Consider the following 23,077-nt stretch of genomic DNA (forward strand, 5'->3'; position numbering starts at 1 on the left):
CGCAACTCTGTACTTTTAAACATATATAATCCAACAATCCTTTTTCCTCCAGAAATCCGAACAGGGGACCGAGATACTCGCTGCCCTACTCAGGGACGATCCATTATTCTTTATCTTCTTCATCAAAGAAATTAAAATTACATTACAACAACAAAAAAAATGATTATAATATCTACTGTTATTACAATTTGATAAAATTATGAATATAATGTATAAATTAGAGGTTCATTTATAATAGTAGGAAAACGATTTTGGCATATTTCTCATTTAACAATAATAATGTAAAACTTTTATTATTTTTTACTGTTGCTGAAAGTTATTTGTGACTTGTTTTGCCCCCTACCACCAGCCTGGAGTGTATTTTGGATTTTTCCAGATCAATTTTGGTAGTAAGCTAAATGTTCATGTTTCCGCTAAAGAAATTGTTTGATGATTTTATTGGAGATGAAAACATCTCTATAATTTTGGTTTAGTTGAAGATAATTTCAACATAAATAAAAGAATTGAAAAAAAATCTAATATGATTTTAATAAATTTGGAATTTTTGTTTTCACATTTTTGGCGAAAACCACACGAAAATACAAAGTCATTACCGCTGCGACGGAAAAAAAATCTCCATTGTGAAATCCCCGACTGGCTGAATAGGCAGCTTATGATAGTAGAAGGTGTAGTAGGTTGGCGCCTGCTGAAACGACGGGCTTCAGCATAATCCTGTGAAAAGCAACGATGCTCGGTTTCTTTCCTCCTAAGGTCAATCCCATTAAGACTTGTCTGGCTTGAATAACCCTCCTTTTAACTCCTTTCAAAACTTCAGACTTGTACTATTAGGAAAACTTATTTAGGAAAAATATTTTTGGGTCTCGTCCAAAGAAAAATGGGTCCATTACAAACTTAGAGTTTTAAATAATGCATGCCAGTTATTATAAAAAAAGGTCCCTAATTTAGTTTGCCTATCTGAAGTAACATTTGCTTAATTTCCAGAAGTACACATTTTATATCTAAGTCTACTTACAAAGCTACCAATTATATATATTTATTTCACTTGCTATACTTAGTCAGACAAAGAGCTGTAGGAATTAAACAAGGAATTTCTTTGATTTCTCACACATGACATCATACGTTCATATAAGAACGGAACAACTGGGTCACAATTGTTTAAAGCTATTAAAGAAAAAAAAAAGATCTGGGATCGATTGATCCTCCCCCACAAGCATCCGGATGATAGCCAAAACTGAAAGTGATTTGTCAGTTCCCTATTTTCCAATATTGGATCTTGCTAATGATTGATGTCAAAACCTTTCTGATAGCAATCTTGGGTCCCTTTTACGGCCAGGCCAGACGTCTGTGGTCTTCATGCGTGAATTTATATAACAAATGTATTTTCCGGATTTTAATTGTCTGAATTAACCCTAACCATCCCCAAGTTAACTTTTGCGACAATTTTTGGTCCCTTTCGTTAACGGAATTCGATGTTTCTCTACTTCCTTGGCGCTAGCTAAATCAATTTTCTACCCCTTTAAAGCCCTATTAGAAATTAGTTTATCATAGAATTGTCCTTTCTGAGTCGCAATAAAATAAAAACTATTGGCATTGGGTATATATTTCATCGGTTCCCGATCATCCTGGCCCGCTTATCCTCGCTCAGATACATCTAACTATCTTAATTAATTGATCTGCCTGTTCAATGAAACTACCTTGAATGACATATTAAGCGTATCAGTATTTTCATTTGTTGGTCAGGGTGAAAGCAGAGTGTGGCTACCATCAACCAATCCACCACAAAAAATGTCTAAATATGTTCATGGTATATTCATATTGTATAAAAGATGTGCTAGACTGTAACACTTAGACTAACAAAATCTCGAAAACAGCAAGGATAGATACAACTGTTGTAAAAAAGAAAAATCATTTTATTGTTTCATTTTTTGTTATTACCATATCGATCACAATTTTCCCTCACTTGTTGAGTTTGAATTGTAGAGAACACTTGAAACAAAACCTCTTGCTAGGCTTTTCATTAGCGGAAAAAGATATTTTAATCCTGTTGATGACCTTAAAATAGGTCAAAAGTTTGACAGTAACAACTGAATTTTTCTTCAAAACCATACCTTGTTCCAGAGTTCGTGAGTGGAAAAGTGGAAAAAAGTGTTTCTAACATTCAAAACATGCTACTAACAATGGCAGTTAAAAGAAAATGGAAGAAACATCATTGCGATGTTAAATCTGCTTACCTGAATTCAACTCCCGATAATTGGTTTACATGGAACTACCCCCTGGATTTAATAAGTTAAAAACAAGGAAGTTCTGAAAGTAGAAAAAAAGTCTATATGGCATACCACAGTCAGGGAGCTGCTGGTATGCAAACAGCCAAATTTTGAAACAAATTGTTTTTGAGAAACTGAAGTCTAGCTTATGTAGGCATCGGTGGCCGGAACGGTTTAGACGTTGCCACGTCGCTCATCACTGTTAGGTAAAGGTCCCGGGTTCGATTCCAGCGGCCCTGCATTCGAACCCGATATACTTACAAATGGTTTTTTTTTTTTTTTTTTCAAAAACACCGGCACCCTGAGATTTGATAGGACCTCTGCTGTTGCGAACCCTAATTTAAAAAAATATATTTATGTGGATGATTTCTTAGTCCTGGGAAATACAGATGCGATTATGGTATACAAATATATGTCAATTGTTGGACACTAAATTGAAATCAAGAAAATGTCTGATGATGTATTTTTCGGAATAAAATATTATAAATAAAATAATAAAACGAAAGGTGGGGAAATATTGAGAGGGAGAAAGAAAGAAAAATCATTTTATTATTTCATTTTTTGTTAGCAGTGCAACGATAGTAGTATCGATCACATTTTTTCGCTCCAGTTGAGTTTGTCTTATGCTTCGGTTGAATCCGCGTAAATATTGTCTATCTTTCTGTTAATAAACGAATGAAAACTGTGCGAATTGATCGTTGTTCATTTCTCACTCCCAACAACAACAATTATGTAGGCGATTTATTGATTATTCTAAACAGTTGATTTTTGCATTTCTGGCTTTGCATTTCTGGGCTCAAATGCCAGCCCCCTCATCAGATCTCTTTGAAGTTCAAACCTTACTGTATTAGGTCTGATGGAGCTTTTGCCAGCTGAACCTCGAAAAGCATAGCCAGAAATAACAAATCTGTTTGTTGGACTTTATGATTTCGTATCGCCTCACCCTGTTTATAACCTTGATCAACCTTTAAAGGTGACGAAATATCGAAACGCGTCTACTAGACCAAGACAGTTAGGATTTTAGCATTACGTTGTAAATTATTACATGACATCAGTGTGAATCCATAATACTGTAGTAGGGTCAAACAATACTAAACTAAACATAAACAGAGATGTCAAAATAATTCAATGCTTCATGACAGAAAAAACAATTACATTGATCATACTAAAAACGTCTGCTCCGTTTGGCCAATACCAGCTGATTTTGTATGTCAGACGCGCTTAGACATTTACATGTCTTCAATGGTGGGTAGGGTTATAAGCAGGGTGAGACAAGAAAGTTCATCCAGGCGAAACTGCAATATTTAAAACTTTTTTTTCAACGAGTAGAACTCTTTTTCTTGTCCCACTTAATAGGGATTTGTATATAAAAGCTAGGCGACCAGGAATGACCGGAAACAACACCAAATTACAAGTCATTCACTCCGCAGGCTTCAAGAATAAATCTCAAAATTAAATTTATTATTAAGAGAAATGTCTTAGCATTTTTCTAGACAGTGTATTTTAACAGATTTAAGTCTCGTTTGCCAACGAATTTCCTCCAGATACATTTAATCTTTAACGTCATATTTTGTAGTAGCGATGGCTTAATTCAGTGGTGAACACTGCCTTGAAAAGAATTGTTCCTTCGGATCGCGATAAGGCACATATTAAAGGAAGTGCTTTTACAGGCGTTGTGATTATTGCACTGGCGATGATCACGTATATCTCGTCGACTTTCAAACTTGTGCGTTATCCCTGGTATGAAAATGTAAACAAAAGATATCGACTTTCCAGACGGGTTTTCTATTTCTATAAAGCAATTAATGCGCTCATTTGTCCTGCTCTTATGTAATTTCGCGAAACTGACATATCCACTTCATTCGCGTTTTTTAGAATATTTTTGATAAAATTGCAAGTTTTGTCGTAACTTTATTGAGGTCACATGGAAATTGGGGACCATTATTTCATAAATTATTCTCAGCGATGAATCGAAAAATCTATTATCTGCCTTCAAACTATTTTACGTAACATTATTTTTTGTGTGATGTACTCATATACTTTTTAATCTCCAATTAATATAAAACTAGTATATTTGCTCGTGATTTTTTATTAAGTTAAGCCAAAATCAACTTCTGTGTATAGACATGTACGTAACATATAAATCTTAAGAAATAATAATTTTCTTATAACATATTTTACGATAACATATTTTAACATTTTAAATAACATATTTTACGATTGTTATTTAAATTATCCTTAGGTACGATTTTGGATTGTTGTAAAATTAAAAAGTATTATATTCAATCGTTATCAGTTGAAAATAGGATATACATTTAGGTGGATTTAAATAAGAGAAAATAAAACAACGTCGAGGTTTGAATATTTGGGCTTCAAACGGCAGGCTTCCATTGTGTCTTTCTATGGTATCTTTTATCAGGTCGTTCTATAAATTACAAACCTTATAAATTGACGTTGGTTTCCAGACTTCTTTTTTAATGCCATCACTTGGTATTTTCTTCTACAAAATTGACGATCAACTTTTATATATGTATATAATGTGCACGCACATATGTAATATACACATCGATCTATCATCAATCTTTATTATTGCGTAAAAGTCACAGCGGAATTTTGTAATATAATTTTCTTAAAAAGCAATTTCAACATTTATTTATGATATAATATCTGTATATCGAATTTATTAGGTGTCCTCTTAGGGTCTGCGTGTTGATGAACTTTAGTCTGTTCGTTTTCCATTATCCTAATCTTCCTAACCTCGGTCGGCGAATTTCATCAACATATTTTATATAATATTTATACCATGAATCTGTTATTTTGTCAATAGTAGCGTTTTGAAATTTCTTATGGAAGGAAGATCGTGTCTTGCCTCACCCTGCATGCTCCCTGACCAACCACTGAAGGACGGCGAAAGGCCGAAACGCGTCTGACAGTCCGTAGAGACGAATTTTGGGTGACAGATTTGACCGGGGAAGTCTAAACTATCCAAAACTGTCCACTTTGAACAATTCGATTTCTCATATAATGTTTTGTGACAGCCGAGACCTTAACATAGGTTTTGTCGTCTTGCATACATTCTAGCGAGAACACCCTTCGCAACGATGTAATTAGTTTTGGAACTTCCGGAACTTCAACGAAATCCTGTATCAGAGGAACTCCCAACTTGTGTTTGTGTTGGTTTGTGCTTCTTTCGTATCACGTTGATCTACACCTATGCTAGCACTTTAATTTTGAAAAATTTGGCGATATCCCGATCTCAGTTTTTGCCACTGCTCCGTAAACGGGACACCCATGTATTAATTAAAGCCTTAGCATGTTTGGTAGATTACTAAAGAAATAAAACAATGAAATAATCGTTGGTAGATAATACAAAATGTCATTAAAAAGTTGTGCTTCACAATATTGTATTTAGTCGGATTGTATAACATTTGATACACTGCTTTCGTCTTTCAGACACATTTTACCATTACAGGCCCAAACATATATTTTATATAATATTTACATCATGAACCTGTTCTTTGGAACTAATTTTTCGCGATGATCAGTGGTTGGATAGTTGTTGGTTGCTTTGCTCAGCTTATATCCCTGATAATAACTGAAGACCGCGAAAGTCAGTAATAAATACCTTCGATTGAAAGACAAACCAGCAAGAACCGGCAGTCCAAAATGATTGGAAACGACCAAACTAAATCTATTTCCGTTGTAAGAAAAGCAGGAGGCTGAACCAGTGAGGATATACTATTCTATACCCTATACTATACTAGGATAGTATAAACATACACTTATTTCCTAAAATGGCCAAGATTGGCAGGTTTTTATCGGTGATAACTTGTACCTGCCATATTCAGCCGAGTGTATGACAGTTTTTAAAGTAAAATTTAATATAACGAATCATCGGTGAAGTTTTTACAATTGAGGATTAATCAATTTACGATCATGATACAGGATCATAACGTTTAAACTGGGCTGTGAATGTATGTGTCTAAAAAGACTTGCCATCTTTTGCGGTGAGTTTGTTTGATGTGACAGACCATAGCAACGAATACAGGCATATGAGGTTGAACGGCAAGGATCAAATGATAAATCTTTTGTGAGATCTGGCATTACGGTCATCTATCGGAAAACTTTTTCACTCTGTTTATCATTTTGACTTTTTCATGTACCAACGACAATTTTATATTGATAACTGCAATACTAGATTAGATGTCGTGTGAAATGTGGTGCGATCTTTCCTGTTGGAGATGTACAATCTCTACGGCGTTCCGGTCGAAGCCGAAACGACCTTTAAACTAATAGAGCTTAACTGTGTAAATGCAAAAGTCATACTCATCTGCTTGCCGGTGGCTTTTGTACGAGCGGCCCCTTTTTGAGGCACCGGGCCGAGATCAAACGAACCCCCTGTCCTTACGTTTATTAGGGGAAAACGGAAATTATTCTGGAATATTCCCCTTCTCCAGTCGTGTCCCGTTTTCTTCCAGGCTAATCGCAATAACAAGCACGCAATAAATTCACTCAATTAGGATGTCCTCTCGGAGGAAAATGGGGCTTGACGCGCACCCCTTTTCACAGTCCGCTCTCTCTACCCCCGCCGCCTCGGCTCCCTCTTTCGAATCCCCTCCAACTGTGTGAGCCGCTCAGTCTCTTCGTGTTCACCGTGTTGTACGTGTCTTTTTCGTTTTTCTTTTCTTTTTTACTTTTCGAAGTGGACGGTGTCAGACACGAGCCGTGATTATGTAAGTCACATCAACGACTGGAAAATCGCCCGAAGAACTTCGCATCTTGTCACTCGCCTCGCCAAGTCCGAGAACCCTTTTAAACCCACCGGCTTAAAAAAAATTGTTTTTCCGAAATGTCCTCGCGCCATTTGATTTTCCAAGAGAAAAGGCATCTTTGTTTTGGATTATATATTTTTATTTTGGTATGTTGATAATTTTTTTGTAACATTTTGTCGCCTGTAGTGCTGCCCGTCCGTAAAGCTAATGAATTATAACGGCCCCCACGTATTTTTATCTCGCTGCAAATTTGCGACTCTCGAAACTCCTAGACTTTTAAGTTTTTATTTTTAACATATGGTGAAATAGGGGGTGTCCTCGGTTTCCCTCTGGTCATTTTATTATGAAAATATGTAGCATTTTTTTCGGGAATAAACCGTCACGGCAGTACCGCCGTACCGTAAATTTACAATTCGGTCTACAAATTGTAACATCTGTTTGAAATCTTGCGTTATCAATGCAAACAGAAATAAAGCCCACAATTCTTTTTATTTTATTGCCGGAGTCCAAATCTCTCCATGGTGTAAATTCAGAATGCACGATTTCTGGGTTTGGCATTGAAAAAAACAGACATCGACATGAAAAATGAAAACGTTTTGTCCTCCTTAATCGCCGATCTTTGAATCGATAAGGACACAGTGTACTCAAAAATAAAGAGCAAAGGTTTTATAAAATTGAACTTGTCAGCAATTCGTGATAACCGTCCCATGTGTCCCCGGACTACTCGATCGCATTTCAGCAATGTTAAATATTTATACGAAAAGGTTTTTCCACCATAATGCTACGATTTATGCTAAAGGTAGAACAGAAATATTGTATAAATACGTTATGCTTATGTTTACCCTTCTTGAATTCTTATCGATAATACGTGATTTTTTTAATATACTTTCAGACGGAATTCCGAAGTGAGAATACGGTCGTAATGTTTTGTTTATTTATGTTATGGGACCAGATTATTGATTATATGTAACTATAAAGTTTAGTTCTTGCCCACTTTTCTTTTTAAAAAAATATTTCGTTTTAACAACCCAATGTCGTAGCTGGTTTAACGGAATAATGCACTAGAAGATAAATCCGATACACCCTGGAATATTGTTTCATCAATGAGTCTCAACTAAAAATAACACGAAGATCGTTTCTTATAATGACTGTACGTTTTTTTATATATTTTATTTAAAGATTATAAATTCCCCTCCCGAATTTGTGCTGTCGATAATTCAATCAAGCCGTCGCCGTCTGATGCCGGCGAATAAAAATACTCCACGAATCTAATTTGCAACGGCTTTTCTCTCTGCTCCCGTATCGTGGAGAGTACTTTTCTACGTTTTATTTTCAGCCGTAGCACGTATACTTTATAATTACACTGGTTTTTATAAAATTTAAAGTTAAATTCATCTACGCTGAGATTTTACTCACAGTTCTGTGTTTGACAGACGAAAACGGCGAGAATAGGCGGACCGTCGGAGGTTCATTCAGTTGACATACATTCAACTGGAAAACTCATAATACTGTGATATATACACACAGTACATTGCAGTTTCTTTCGTGGTTCAACAGTTTGACCACTGACTCATTGATCTCCTTTGACAATTTATGACCCACAAACTTAACCATCGATCTTCTTCTTTTTTTATAATATCTAGTGGTTTTATGCGAAATGTATCGCATTTCATGAATAATATGACGTGAAAATCGGGAAAAACATTGTTATTCATCACGGTAATATTGTATGTATAATTTAATTTTTAATTAGATGAAAATATATTATATAACATTTTGTGCGGTGAATATATAATATTGCATAATACATATTTTTTTCACCTACATTTTATAATAGTTATAAAAAACTCTTTCTGGGCTAATTGCTACATTCGAACATAATCCCCCCTCCAAAAAAAAATAAAGGACATTTAATATTGTTTTCTGCAATAAAAAATGTCTTTAGAAAAAAGTTGACATTGCCAAACAGAGATGTCCATTTGTTTTTCATAGAATTTGACAATGTTCAAAAAATTTGTTTAACCCGTTCTATGTTGAACTGGTGCAAGGATAAAGTAATTAAACTAGTTTTTATGAATGTATACCATGTACATTCTACTATTAAATAGTTTCTCTTGTTTAATTTTATCTTACATTACCTTAAATGATTTTGCCACAAATTTAAGTCTGATCATTTGTACAAATCCATCGGCTTTTTTACATTTTTTTAAACGGAATTTTAATAATTGTTATATGTCATTACGTTTTAAATTAATGTTTGCTGAACTCTGGTACATTATTGTAATAGTTTCCTCTTGTTTAACAATTTATTTTCCTCAAATGTGATCATTTGAGCCATAAAAATAAATCGATTAGCTTCTATATTTGTAATAATCTCTTGTATCTTTATGTCTTTTTAACAGGAGATAATATCTTACTTTGTTAAATTCATGTGTTCTGAACCCAACTGTAATAGTTTAACTAGTAATAGTTTCGAATCCAGCGAGATTCGTACCAGATTCACTCTCAACTCGACTTTTTTATAAACCACCCGCACCCCGGGGTTGGTATGTCCTATGCTGTAGCGAACCCCCTTAGTGACAACCCAGTTTATAGGACATAAAATTTAGATGTAAACAAATTTATTTTAGAATATTATATATCAACAGAGAAAAATGTAACGTCATCTTTTTATCTAATTAAACAATAAATTAAGCAATTAACTTTTTAAACTTTTTTTTATGCCTGGTAATATTCAAGGCGAATTATTCCACATAAATTAATTATTCAAAAAAGCCATAATTTAAACATTTGACATTCAAAAAAGAAGCCGGTCGAATTGTTTCATATTGTGAATTATCAAATTTGTGGGTCAGGATAAATTTTGTTGAACTTCACAAGTGGAACTACCAGCATCTACATTGTACATGTAATAGAGAGCAGTGCAAATGACTTCAACATAGTTAACATTTAATTGATAGTAGTGTACTTTATACTATGTATGCAGCAAAAGTTTTTTGAACATTCAAAACTTGGTTAAATTGTGAGCAAAAACCTCGACAATGTAATGTGTGACAAGTTGGGAAAAACTGGATTAGTCAAATTTTAGCAAAACGTGATTGAATTATGCCAAGCTTTCGCCTTATATTCAGCCTTCCTCACTAACAATGACAATCAATCACTAATTTTTTAATAATATATCAATCCAGTTTCCAAAACTTATACAGTTTTATCTCGAGTCTACAAGTTTGTTGACAAACATTTTTTAGAACATAAAGATTGAAAAAAAATTGCAAAAGTATCTCTTGAATGTAATAATGACCCTAAGATACGCTGATATATTTTGGATTACATTTTTTATATTGCAAAATAAGGATGCTGACAAAATATCGCCCTTGTTTTATTTTTGTTTGAATTTTCACGAAAATGGTCGTAGTCCTGGCATAAGATTCAACCTCAGAATCTACCGTCTACTGCAGATTGGGATTTGAACCCGTTTATAAAACCCCTTTTATAAACTTAACCCAAGGCAATTGGGACAAATGAGATTTTACATGAGTACGCATTACCGTAATAATGGGATGTTTAGTTTAGGGGTAATCACTTGGAATTTTTTTAGTCTGAAACTACAAAATAAATAAAATATATTCAGGTGTTTTAATAGACATAATTAAAAGAAAATAAATAATACGCGATAGAAATAGTAGTTTTTAAAGTTGTTAGTTGTTAATTTTCTTCATTCTTCTTCCACTTTATTGTTTGCCAATCTGTTAATTAATTAGAATGTCCTCAACTGTATTTTTCAATATTTGCGCCAGCTACTCTGTTTTATAACAGTTCTATTAAACTGTTTTACTTTTTTGGAAATATTCCTATAGAATAGCTGCACGGTTTTGTTTGTAAACTAATATAAAAATACTTGGGTTTAATAGTGGAATACAACAACAAGGAGACATCAAATAAGAGAGGATTTAAAAACTGACGTTATCCGTTTTGTGTTATTTTTCCACCTAAAGCAATTTGAACACGAGACGGTTTTCATCAGTTGCAAATATCAACAAACTGATTCTTATCAAATGTTTTTCTTTGTTTTGGGAATAATTTTTAACATAATTATATTATTTTACTCTAAATTGTGCTTATGTTCTTCTGTCTTTTCATTTCATATTTTGACAGTTCTGCATCCATCAATATTTTTACCTTTCTCTTGGAACCTATATTCACTCTCACTACTTTCTAATGCTATGTTTTTGGCATTTTCGCCATTTTTATTGTCTTATTACTTGAAATAAATTGACAATAAATATATACAATCTGGCAGACATTTGGCATTTCCTATCGGTTAAAATATTTACTTTGATCATATTTGCTCAAACTTTGAGATTCTTGGATTTTGCTGGGTGATGAACCTGCGGTTTGGTCGTCTTTAGTCATTCTTGCCCTTCTGTACTAACTGTTTTTGATTTGGCAGACGTGTTTCGATATTTCTTGTAATTAAAATGTCGAAAATATCATTTATAAAAACATAGTTTCTTATTTAGGTCTGTGGAGTAAATGAACCTATAAGCAAGTTACGTCTTTTTTGATCTTTCTCCTCTGTTTATCCTCGTTGTTTTTGGTCTGGATAACGCATTTCGACATTTCTTTATATTAAGTGAACGAAGCTATAAGTAAGTTAATCCTTTCCCATTTCCTGGTCAGTTAATACTCCTTGTTTTTGTCTGGCTTGGCGTTTCAATATTTCCTTGTAATTAAAATATTAGACATTGATAAAATTTGCTAAAAAATTATGTGAATTTTGGACTAGTTAGATTGACGAACCCTTAGTCAAGTGGTTTCCAATTTTCCCGGTCCGGCTGACGAGTTCTGTATTCTTTTTAATTAAAATATTGAAAATTAATATTTACAAATACTATGAGGTTTCTTTATTGGTCTTTGGAATGAACCTAGGTAAGTCGTGAATCCAGATCCGTCTATGCTCGCAATTTTTGATTAGAGCGAAGTTCATTCTCACTACTTTTTAAGGCTGTCTTGACATTTCCGTTATATTTATTGCTTTATTACTATCTGTAACTAAAATGACAATAAATATGACAAAAATGTAATATTAAAAAGTAGTGGGTATATGTCTAAAAAAATTAATCTGGAAATTGGGATAATAAATTTATTCTTGAAAGAGACAAGAATAGTTTGAAAAACTCTTCGAACGATACTTTAATGTATTTTCCATCTATTTCTTTGCACTCGGATTATCTTCATCGCGATCCAAATAAGATAAGATATAATTAGACAGTTTTGTTTAGCAATAGGCTTGCTAAGGATTTTGCACGTTTTTCGTTGTTCAACGATTTTCTCCAAGATGCTTTTGTATGCCGTTGCTTCAGGGATGTGTCAAATCCTTCCGGGTTATGTATAAAATGAAAGGAAAAGTTGTGCTCAGGCATATAAACTGGTTGATCATAACGCCGCCTGATCCACTCGGAAATCCTATTAGGCTTTTGTTGCTGTTTGTTGTCGCTCTTTGATAAATGTCTAGAAGTTCAAATCTTCATGATTCTTTATGAAGCTGCCTTTAAAAAAAAATCTTTTATAGCGTTAAAAAGGCAATTACCATACAGACCGGGACGACGGTATGTTTGCAGATACGAAATTGCATTTTTATTTTTATGCAAGCTTGTCCGTTTAATTAATGTTCTTTTCGGTTTTTTCCTGCTTCTCTGTGACAGAGATATGTGGAGTACACGCAAACTCTGCTCATCTTGTTAAGTGTGTAAGTTGAGAATTTTTGTGACGTTAGTTAAAGAGGTGGAAAAACATTTGCCTTTTTCCGGTACCGCTATGGAAATGTTATGTTCATGTTATTTAACTGTTTGATGATGGCTTTCAATAGTAGAATTTTGCAAATATTTATATAAAAAAGGGTTATGTTTAAATACTATCGATCGCATATCAGAAAACTATTTTGGCAGAAAAATCGAAAACCTTCCTTAACACGTTTCAATAGCACAGTTACACATTTAACACGATACGATGATTGCTCGAATACCTAGATATCTTTATATAACTATTTATAATCTTAAATATATGTTAATAGTAAAATTATTAGGTTATTAACGGCTTTCGTGATTATCTAATAAGTATATCTACAGTTTGGTCGTTTTCAGTCATTTTGGGTCTGCTATCCTCGCTGTTTTGGTTATGTTGCGCATTAATAATTTCCCTGTTGACAAATTTGTTTACGGATGGAATTTTCAGGTAATAGTAAGTAGCACAATTGGAAAATATTTATTATTACATAAAAAGAAAACAAAACGCCGGGTATGAGGTCAATAACGAAATTTAATAGAATTGTTTCGTACAATTAATCCAGATGGCATGCCATTAGGGCTTTTCGTACCTATTATTTGAACTCGTTGCTGCATTTTTTTTTTCAAAAACCTCTTCGACTGCATTTTTTAAAAACCGGTATATTTGCACTGCCATATAAAAAGGAAATTTAGCAATTTCACAGAAAATTTTGAGATTTCTTATTGAGCCTGTGATTGTGCTGAACCTCTCTAATTATATATATATAATATTACANATTGTTATGTATATTATTATTGATAATATACAAAAAATAGTGATAACGCTTGTGAGGTAATAACTGTTTTTCGTCTCAGATCGTCCTGGTCCGTCTATTCTCGCGGTTTTTGGGTCTGGTTGACAAGTAAAAAATCGATAATAAGTACTAAAAATTATATGATTCCTTGGTTTGGTAGATTGAGAAGAACTTTTTGTTAAGTGATTTTCCGTTTATTCTGATCTATTGTTGCTGATTTTGGTCCGTCAACCCGTTTCGATATCTTTACAGTAAGTAGGGTCAGGCACACAAATATTTCCAATCGTTCAAATAACATTATTCACACTTGTAGTTTCGTGGATCAAAGGTTTTTCCTCACCCTGTAAGACGCGTTTCGACTTCTCGTAGTTAAAATATTGGAAATTGATAGCATTGACAAAAAATGATGAGATACCTGGGTGAGGTCTAGTTATCAACTATGTATGGTCGTCTCAGACTATCTTATACTCTCTACCCTAGATATTTTCCATTCTTCACACTACTTTTGATTTATTTGTAATAAAAATGTTTCTAACATTTATAAAAAAAATATATATTAGGTTTCTTATTGGGATCTGTGGAGAAGTGAACTGGTTAATTAGGTCGTCTCCGTTCATCATGGTCCGTCTGCCCTCGCTGTTTTTAGCCTGCTGCGGTATTTCCCTGTAATTTACATAATCTAATCGTTAACATTCATAAAAAGGTTATGAGGTTTCTTACTGAGATCTGTGGAGTGATGAACCGCTAGTTTGGTCGTCTCCGATCTTTATGGTTCTTAGTCTGTCAGACTCATTTCCGACATCTTATACTTAAAATATTGAAAAACTAATGAAAATAAATATTTACAAAAATTATGAGGTTTCCTGAGATTTGTGAGTATTTGCAGTTGGTTTGTCTCTGACTATCATGGTCCGCCTATTCTCGCTGATTTTTGTTCCATACTCATTTTGGCATTTAACGATGTTTAGCGGGGGGTTTCATTTGAAAACAATTCTAATATTACTTTATTCATCACGGTTGAACAATAACCTTCAAAAAGACCTTTTATAAAAGGTAAACAACCGTAATTGAGTTCTGAAGAGAAAATTAGTATATTCGATAATAAAGTTCTGTTTTTTCTGTATACTTATTACTTATTATTTAATAGTTCCCTTTTAAATTATAATACGGATAATATTCCATGAAGTAGTGTTGTGTGATGTTCGTTGTAGGGTAGAATAGGAGGGTCTATTCTAGGGAATATACCATAATCAAATTGAAATCAGACGTGTTCAATATTATTAATATCGTTAACTGTTCAATAACCCGGGATTGGCATGCTTATTTTGGACAAAATAGGAGGGATACGCTTTTTTAATGTATTGCAAATATATTTCATAATAATGTCAAAGATTAAACCGTACAAGTTTGTCATGTTTGATCTGCCTTTATGGAGCAAATCAGTGAGGATTGCCGGACCAGGATAAGCAGAAACGACAAGAATCATGTTCCAGGTTACGCCAATCTTCACAAAATTCGTCAAACATTAGACTGCCCCATAATAATGTAAAACATCGTTAGAAGTTATCAAAAAATAAAGGAAATAAAATCTAAAAGTTCAGATATTTTACTCGTAATTTTGTATAGAAGCGAGATGGCGCTGGAGGCTTGGGTTCGGCTAAGGTCATCTCCTTTCAACAGCTAATGAACTGCTGGATTGCAATCGCCCATAACAATTGCCTCCTTCTTCTCCTTATATCGAAATGTTATTGTCCACTTTCTTATTAAGCTTAACTTTATTAATATTCCTACATTTTCGACAAACAATGTCGATTTAAAGCGAAGGTAAAACTTTAATCTGGTCGTTGTATTTGGAAAACAGTCGCATGCCTTGAATCGAATGTACTTCTTCACAATTTTAACAAAAGAATTTCTCGAACAATTGATCATTTTTCGATTGTTTATAATAAATACCATGCTTCATTTATTTTTTGAAAATGAAGATGTTCAAAAGTCTGTTTTAGTTTGTTTTCGCCGTCGTCTCACCTTCCGGTGGAGAAAATGAAGAAGGGAAATGTCAGGAAAATTGGAAAGAACCGGCTCTCTCTCATCGGAATATTCGAGAATATTGAAATTCTTGTCGTGGCTTGAAGGGAGTCAAATGGATTGAAGCTCAACTGGGCCAATATGGATAAAAATTAAAATTCCAACTTTCTTTTCATCCTTCAGTTTTAAGCCGTTATTAGAAATGCCTCCTACCCTTTGACCGGTTGACAATTCTGTAAATTGACTAGCCCCTTTGATTATGTTTTATCCGGTATGTTTTACTTTATCAGGTTCAAATATTAAATCATATACGGTGAAAGACGAGACTTTACAATCCACATCTTTCCATTTGTATCAATACAAGTAGTTAGACAAATTTTGTACTAAATTAATGCGATTTTTTTATTCGCCCCCTTTTAAATACAAGTGTCAAAAAAGTATGTTTGAAACACTTCTGGTGTTGAAGGAATTCTTTTAGTAATCTTTGTAATCTCGTCGTTGCGATAAGTGGGTAGAGCAAATACACCAGGTGTGGGGGATCACTTCTCATTTTAATGTACGTGGAGCAAGATAAGATAAAAGTGAGAAAAACGAAGTTACCAGAGCTTAACCTGTAAAAGAAGTTTTTTAAATGGGGCTTTGTTAAATTTCACTGAACGATTTAATCTATGCAAGTCATTGCCATAAGGATTTTTTATCGTTTTTCATTGACTATTCATTGCTATGTCTTAGTGTAAATAAAATAAATGCTTAAACAAAAATAAGATATTCTTTCCTGCATCGTGATGAACCTGTATCTTGGTCGTGTCCGATCATCCCGGTCCGCCTAATCTCGCTCCTTTCGGCCTGTCGTACTAGCTGACCATATCGTTGGATTTTTGTTCATTTTCTCAGTCGTCCATTTTATTTTGTACTTTTGTGAACAATGAATAACGTATGATGTACTAAAACGTTAGCAAGTCTTGTCTTGCATCAATCTGTTTTTAACTCTGACCAAAAGCTGAAGGTGACGAAATACGTCTTGACAGACCACCAATATACACAGACCGTAAAGATAGGAGACGACGAAACTGCTAAACTTGGCATGTTAATTCCGTCGGACTTATCCTTTCTTGATTTCAAATCCGTCCGGTTGGTGGTACATAAAATCCTATCAGCGTTCAGAAAAACTAATTAAGTTCAAAAAACAATTTCGAAGGGCCTATTCCGTTGTAATTTGTCGGCCAACCGAAGTTATTCGTCTGTATGATCAAAATTTGAAAATTTACGAATTTAAAATAGTGTTCCATGATGCCCTCTAAACTATCGACCGGCTCATTTTTCTTCATCTTCTTATGACTACTTTTACGATAAATGTCCTTTGCCTTTGGGCAATCGTCTAAAGATGTGTGTTATTTAAGAAACCATTTGTTTTGATAAGGGCCTGTCCTGCAGAAAACGACGCATCTTAACTCCTGTTGCAATAGTTTTCTTGGAAGTAACGACCAAACTTTGACATTGAACCGATGTACACGTACCGTGGGTGTCATTTCCATAGCTTTATATGTTTGTTGGTATAAACATCAAATTAACGAATCATTGAATAGATTAATAGCCAGTATTTTACAACTTGTATCCAATCCGTATATCACGAAGGCTTTGAAATATTACAGGCTTAACAGTTTTATTTTCCTCTTTTTCTAAATATTTGTCAGTAAAGGTCACCGATGACTTCCGGTTTGAGTTATTGTTAATTCTACCCCATCCGGCACGTTTTCATTTTCCGGTCCCGGCGAGTGAAAAGATACGGGGAGGGAGGGTCGAACTGACCCTCTCGTTGTCTTTTGCAGGGACGACGCTTAGCTTAAAGGGGGCCCCTTTCGCCGAGGGGCTGTCCCACTCGAATGGAGATCCTGTCTTCATTTATGGACCACAATGAGTCTCCACGGGCCAGCGGCTCCCTCAAGCGAAGCAGCAGTTTTAAGAAACTACTCAAGCTCCCGATTTGGGGGTCCTCAGGTAAAGTAATCTTTTTTTGATCTAACTCCCTCGTATGGAGTAGAATTGAATTCGCCCCTAAAACCTCAATGTCTATGTGGATTTACTTTGTCTATCTTTAGTTTTAAAAACGCAAAATGAAAGCCATGCATTTGAAAGAAGCTTGTCCAGAAATCATGTAAAAAACCCTTAATTATTTTAGAGAAGCTAGATGACCAAGATACTTTAGGTAGATTTAGGTTACTTGGAATAAATAAAAATTACATGAAAATCCATGAACAGTTAAACATGAAAAGTTAAATGTAAGTGCAAGGAGCTTCTTTTCCGAGATTTCCTTTCAATTTAAAATTATGTTAGGTGTAATACAATGTTGAAGCTGTCCTGCTGTGGTGTTGTTGGGAGGGTACAACCTAGGTCTTACCTAGCTCAACTATATTATGCAGGGTGGGCGACCAAGACCCGAGGGGTTAAATGCCTGGGTAGACACGTACCCCATACCTAGCTCAACGAAACATCCGGTTTCTTGGAGACCTAAGGTCATTCAGCCCCTAATATATGCCAAATTGTATGTAAAAATAGGAATTATCTCATTTTATTAAACTAAAGGACGATGGGATACTCGATATTTCGAGGGGTCGTTATTCCTTAATCGGTCTTCTCACTGTTATTTCACGCTGATAAATTCTTTCAATGCCATAATACTTCTAACAATTAGAAAATGCATATATATAACAGTAAGCATATGTAGAGTAGAATAAACTTTCCTCCAAAAATCAGAACAGAGGACTGGAAGAGAAATGGTGAATGATGGAGTGAGTGCGGTGTTCAATCCGTTTTTAAAAAAGATAGTTCCTACTCACAGTAAGTTGTTTTCCAACGATCTAGTTCCTACTCATAGTAAGTTGTTTTCCAACGATCCGGATTTCGAGCCCCTTAGCTCATCAGGTTGAAGGATCATCTACAACCACGTCTCTTCTTTTTTATAGTTAGCAGGTGTTAATGAAAGTTTAGTTGGGTACATTGATGTTATTTAATTCTTTTATCAGTTCTAAAGAATTGTTAATACCGAATGTAGGTTTGAAATAGGTGTGATTTTTAATTATTTTGTCAATTGTACTTGCAAGTTTATGGCATGGAGAATTATAAAAGGACACTACTGGTCTTATAGGTTTGTTTTCCTTATGAATTTTGACTGTACCGTATAACATTGGGGTTTTTGGGCTCATTGGTATTAGTTTTGTAACTGCATATTCATCTGAGAATAAAAAATCTCAATTTTTTTTATGGCTGTTTGAACTCTAGTTTTTAATTTTAAGGTGGGATCTTTTTGTATTTCTTTACACTCGTGTAACGAAAAATTAGTAAAATTTTTAAACAAGAAGGTTTTAGAATAGCTTTTAAAAGTACGGGTTCAGTTAAAAACATCCTTTCAAAACATAAAGACAAGGTAGACAACTTGGCAAAAAGCTGGGTTTACGAACTCAATTGTAATGATTGTGATATTAAATATATAGGACAAAGCGGTAGAGAAATAAAAACGAGAGTAAAAGAACACGTGCCTAAATCAAACAAATTTTCGGAATTTAAGGACCATCTAAAAGGAACAAAACATAATTTCAATTCAAATTTAAATACAACAATGTTACATAGTTTCAACAAAGGGAGAGAACTAGATTGGTTTGAGAAATTTGAAATTAAAAAAATTATTGCACATGGAGATAAATGCATTAATAATATAATAGATTTTGATCTACCTCCCATTTTAAATATGTACATAAATAATATTAAACGTCCAAATAATTAAATTAATTATTTTAATTGTTATTATTTTTATAATAATTTAATAATAGTAAGGTATTATTCTAATTTTTTATCTTTAATCACTAATTTATAATTAATTTCTTACAGTATTTACCATTACAATTTTTACTTGGGTAATAATTCCCGTTTTTCGCACGTTCAAATTGAGCGTCATTAAAAAACCAGCTCCTCATTGGAACTTCGCGTTGGCGGGGGTATCGGTGGGTTCACTTTAGCAAATCATGTCGAGAGACGTGTTGTAGAAATCCTTCAACCTGTTAAAGAGCTATGGGGCTCGAAATCCGGATCGTTGGAAAACAACTTACTATGAGTAGGAACTAGATCGTTGAAAAACAACTTACTGTGAGTAGGAACTATCTTTTCAAAAAAAGGAGGACTGGAAGTGTTGCTGCTGTGCTGAAGAATATTTTTTCCTGCTAGCTCCCTACTTGAAGCCAAAGAATACCTTTATCGAATAGCCTATCATAGTAGTTCATGTCAGAAATGGTATCCTTATATCGACAAATGTAGGGTCTAATTTGAGTCGGGTGAAAATGTCCACACTTCCCATGATCCTCTAAGCGCAATATTCCGTTGTCACGTTTTATGTACATGTTGATCCTTGGTATTGTAAGACGATGATGAGTTAGGATTTGATTAAAAGTACGGTTTATTATTTCAAGTATGAGAGAATTTATTTCACTCAAATTTTAGTTGCGGACTAATGAAATATGTACCAATTGCAACGATAACCTCCCCCAACATACAAATATTTCTATAGTTAAGTATTATAGTTGCAAATATATAAAATTCTTGCCATAAGTAATGATAAATTACGGTAATATGCTATACGATCATGTTAAGTGATATATCAAATATCATTTTGATATCATGATTCGCCCTCCTACACTCCAATAATGACAAAAAATACGGGACTTTTATTACTTTAGCTGCTGAGTGTAAATGTAATTTTTACAAAAATTTTATGACAACGCGGTGGCGCCGTTGTAAACATTCAACTGTAAGATAACAATAATATTTTTCATGTTATCTAGTTATAAAAGAATAATTTTTAAATCGCAATATTGCAAGTGGAAAGGTTCCTAGAGTTTCGTATTTTCATAGTTTTAATCTGTTCCTCTATTGTGATGAATAAATGTTTACAAACATTTCTTTTGTCAACCAGTATCATATCTTATTGTCATTTGAAAACCCAAAAGGTGGTTTCCTCTAAGATGTCAATTTTTTCAAAGAAATTTAAGGTTTACGCGAATGTGCACATTTAAATTAATGCACAAGTGAAGGGGGTTTGAATTTTCCTCTCGTGGTTTTGGTTTTAAGTTTATTAGCACGGAGGAACTTCACCGCCTAATTGTATTTTGAATTGGCCGAGAGGATGCGAAATTTAATATTCTACGGAGAGAGCAAGCCATGCCCCGTTATACTCGACCTAGAATGTAGTACCGAACAATGATTTACGTCAATTCGGAAGAAAGCAATACAATTTTTATTATTTGGTTAACAAGGTCTACTTCGCATATGGCATGTTGTAACGGATTATCCTATTTTTCTGTGCACCCGGTTGCATCGGCTGTTCATAGCACATAGCTCTTGAAGAGCATATCATTCCTGTTTCTTTTCAGTTCTTCGCGTCGAAATCTATTGAAGTGCTAATTACAGTTTAATCTAATTTTATAGGGTTAGTTTTCCAAATGAGCTCGTGGACCTTTTGTTTAAACCTTATTTTTCTTTTTACTGTAGTGTTGATGTTTCGAGCAGTTTGCTCATCTTCAGGAACTTTTGTCGAGTATTAATTACCGCATGGATTTTTTGATGTCCAATAACACTCGACAAACGATCCAAAAGGCGAGCAAACGACACGAAACACACTACTACTACTATAAAAATAAACCTACATCACACCCGACCGCATCTCACGATATCTGAATAACTATCGATTAACGGTCACTAATCTCTACATATAAAAATAAAGTTTAAATTGCTCATTTGTAAAACGAACCCTACGCAATAAAATTTAATTAAAGGAGATTACTTCCTAACAGAAATAAATAATAATAATAACAATAACCTTAATGGGCATTTTGGTATAAACAACAACCGTAAATATAAGTAGCAAAAAGTTAAAGGGACGCCGGAAATCCATAACTCCTTTACCGAAATGTATTTGTGATTTGCAATATCATAAATTTCTTTTGTATTGTTATGTTGTGGAATTTGTGTTAGACATGTGGTTCCAAAGATAGTGATCCCGAAAGAGGGCCAATATTATTCCCCCTTAGGTAAGGTCAAGGTAGTTACGTCCTTAAAGGAAATTTTACATTTAGGGTTTTATTAAAATCCTTCAGAATTAATATAGAAAAGTTACCCTTGAAATCATACATGTTTTTACTTTCGGATTTTTATAACTGGTGAATAAAATCCTTTAAATCGGATATGTAGTTGAAATTGGATTGTTCATTTTTCGAAAAGTGAACGGTCATAAACAGATTTAAAAAAAGGCCTTGCAAGACATGGATTCGTTGAATTACAGTGATTAGGACTTTCATGGTTTGAACATGGTACAGCGCGAGTGAATTTTCCCAGGATCATATTACTCAGTTGCTAATTTCAATTTATTGAAACGAATCAGACAAATTAGTGAAATTTCATCGTGATTTTTACTGATATCATCAATTGTCAGTGAGATAACTAATAAATTAATAAATCATAGGCGTGAGGATTTTTTTACAGTGGTATGGGGAAAATGTGTTTACTGCTTAACTATAAGAAAAAAAAATATCTTCTGGTTATCAAAATCTCTGCGTTTATTTCGCTGCCCACGCTACAGTTGAAGAATCATTTTTGGAAAGGTACCAAAAGCAATTTGACCTTAAGAACATAGCCAACCTATCTTGGAACACAGCTTCAAGGTAAAAAAGCAATTCTGGAGTTGTGTAAATCCTTATTAAATGATGGATAAACAAAATTTCATGTGCTAAATTCCATAGGTTTTGGATGGAATAGAGTATATTAGCTCTAAGCCCAAAAGAATTTTCGTTATTGAAAATTTCCTCTGTACAAATTATAATTCGATTAAAGAGTGAAGTATGCAGAGCAGCTTATTAATTACATACAGTCTAGTCCTGAACAAACTTTTTACCTTAATTAATAAAATCCTATTACGATGTAATACGTCATGTTAGCAAAATTATTATTCAAAATATTGTTAATGAAACAAACAAAAGTTTATTGGAAGATAAAATATCAAAATGCAGTTCTTATAATAGATATTTTGTTTAGTGTTACAATTGTTTTAAAAACAAAGATTAATTTAATTACATTTTTGTTTTGTTTCAGGTGAGTGGCTAAGTTTATACATTTCGCATTTTAAGTAAGTATTTACAGTAGTTTACGGTTCGTTATTATTACATATAATACGCGAATAAACGATAGACTCTTGTCTTTTTTCGAAAAGACAGCTGAATGGCGTTTGTGCCGTTCACAAAGAATTTTTTTTACCGCCTCGAAAGCGTTATGGAATATATCGCATACAAAACAAGGTACAAAAAGTTTATTAATTTCAAATACAATGGTTCTTTTGTGCGATGGATGTCTTTCATACGGCCCTAAACGCGCTCTATTTCGCTCAGATCGTAGGG

General features: G+C 33.9%; 1 protein-coding gene across 8 annotated transcripts in view; it reads left to right on the plus strand.

Annotated features, from left to right (window-relative positions):
- The window catches only part of LOC106666708 (rho guanine nucleotide exchange factor 11), a 237,147-nt gene that overhangs the window by 54,822 nt on the left and 159,248 nt on the right, over positions 1-23,077 (plus strand). The gene's annotated exons all lie outside the window — the stretch shown is intronic.

Source organism: Cimex lectularius, unplaced genomic scaffold (assembly GCF_000648675.2).
Source record: "Cimex lectularius strain Harlan isolate CLEC.00 unplaced genomic scaffold, Clec_2.1 scaffold2, whole genome shotgun sequence".
Taxonomy (NCBI): Eukaryota; Metazoa; Arthropoda; class Insecta; order Hemiptera; family Cimicidae; genus Cimex; species Cimex lectularius.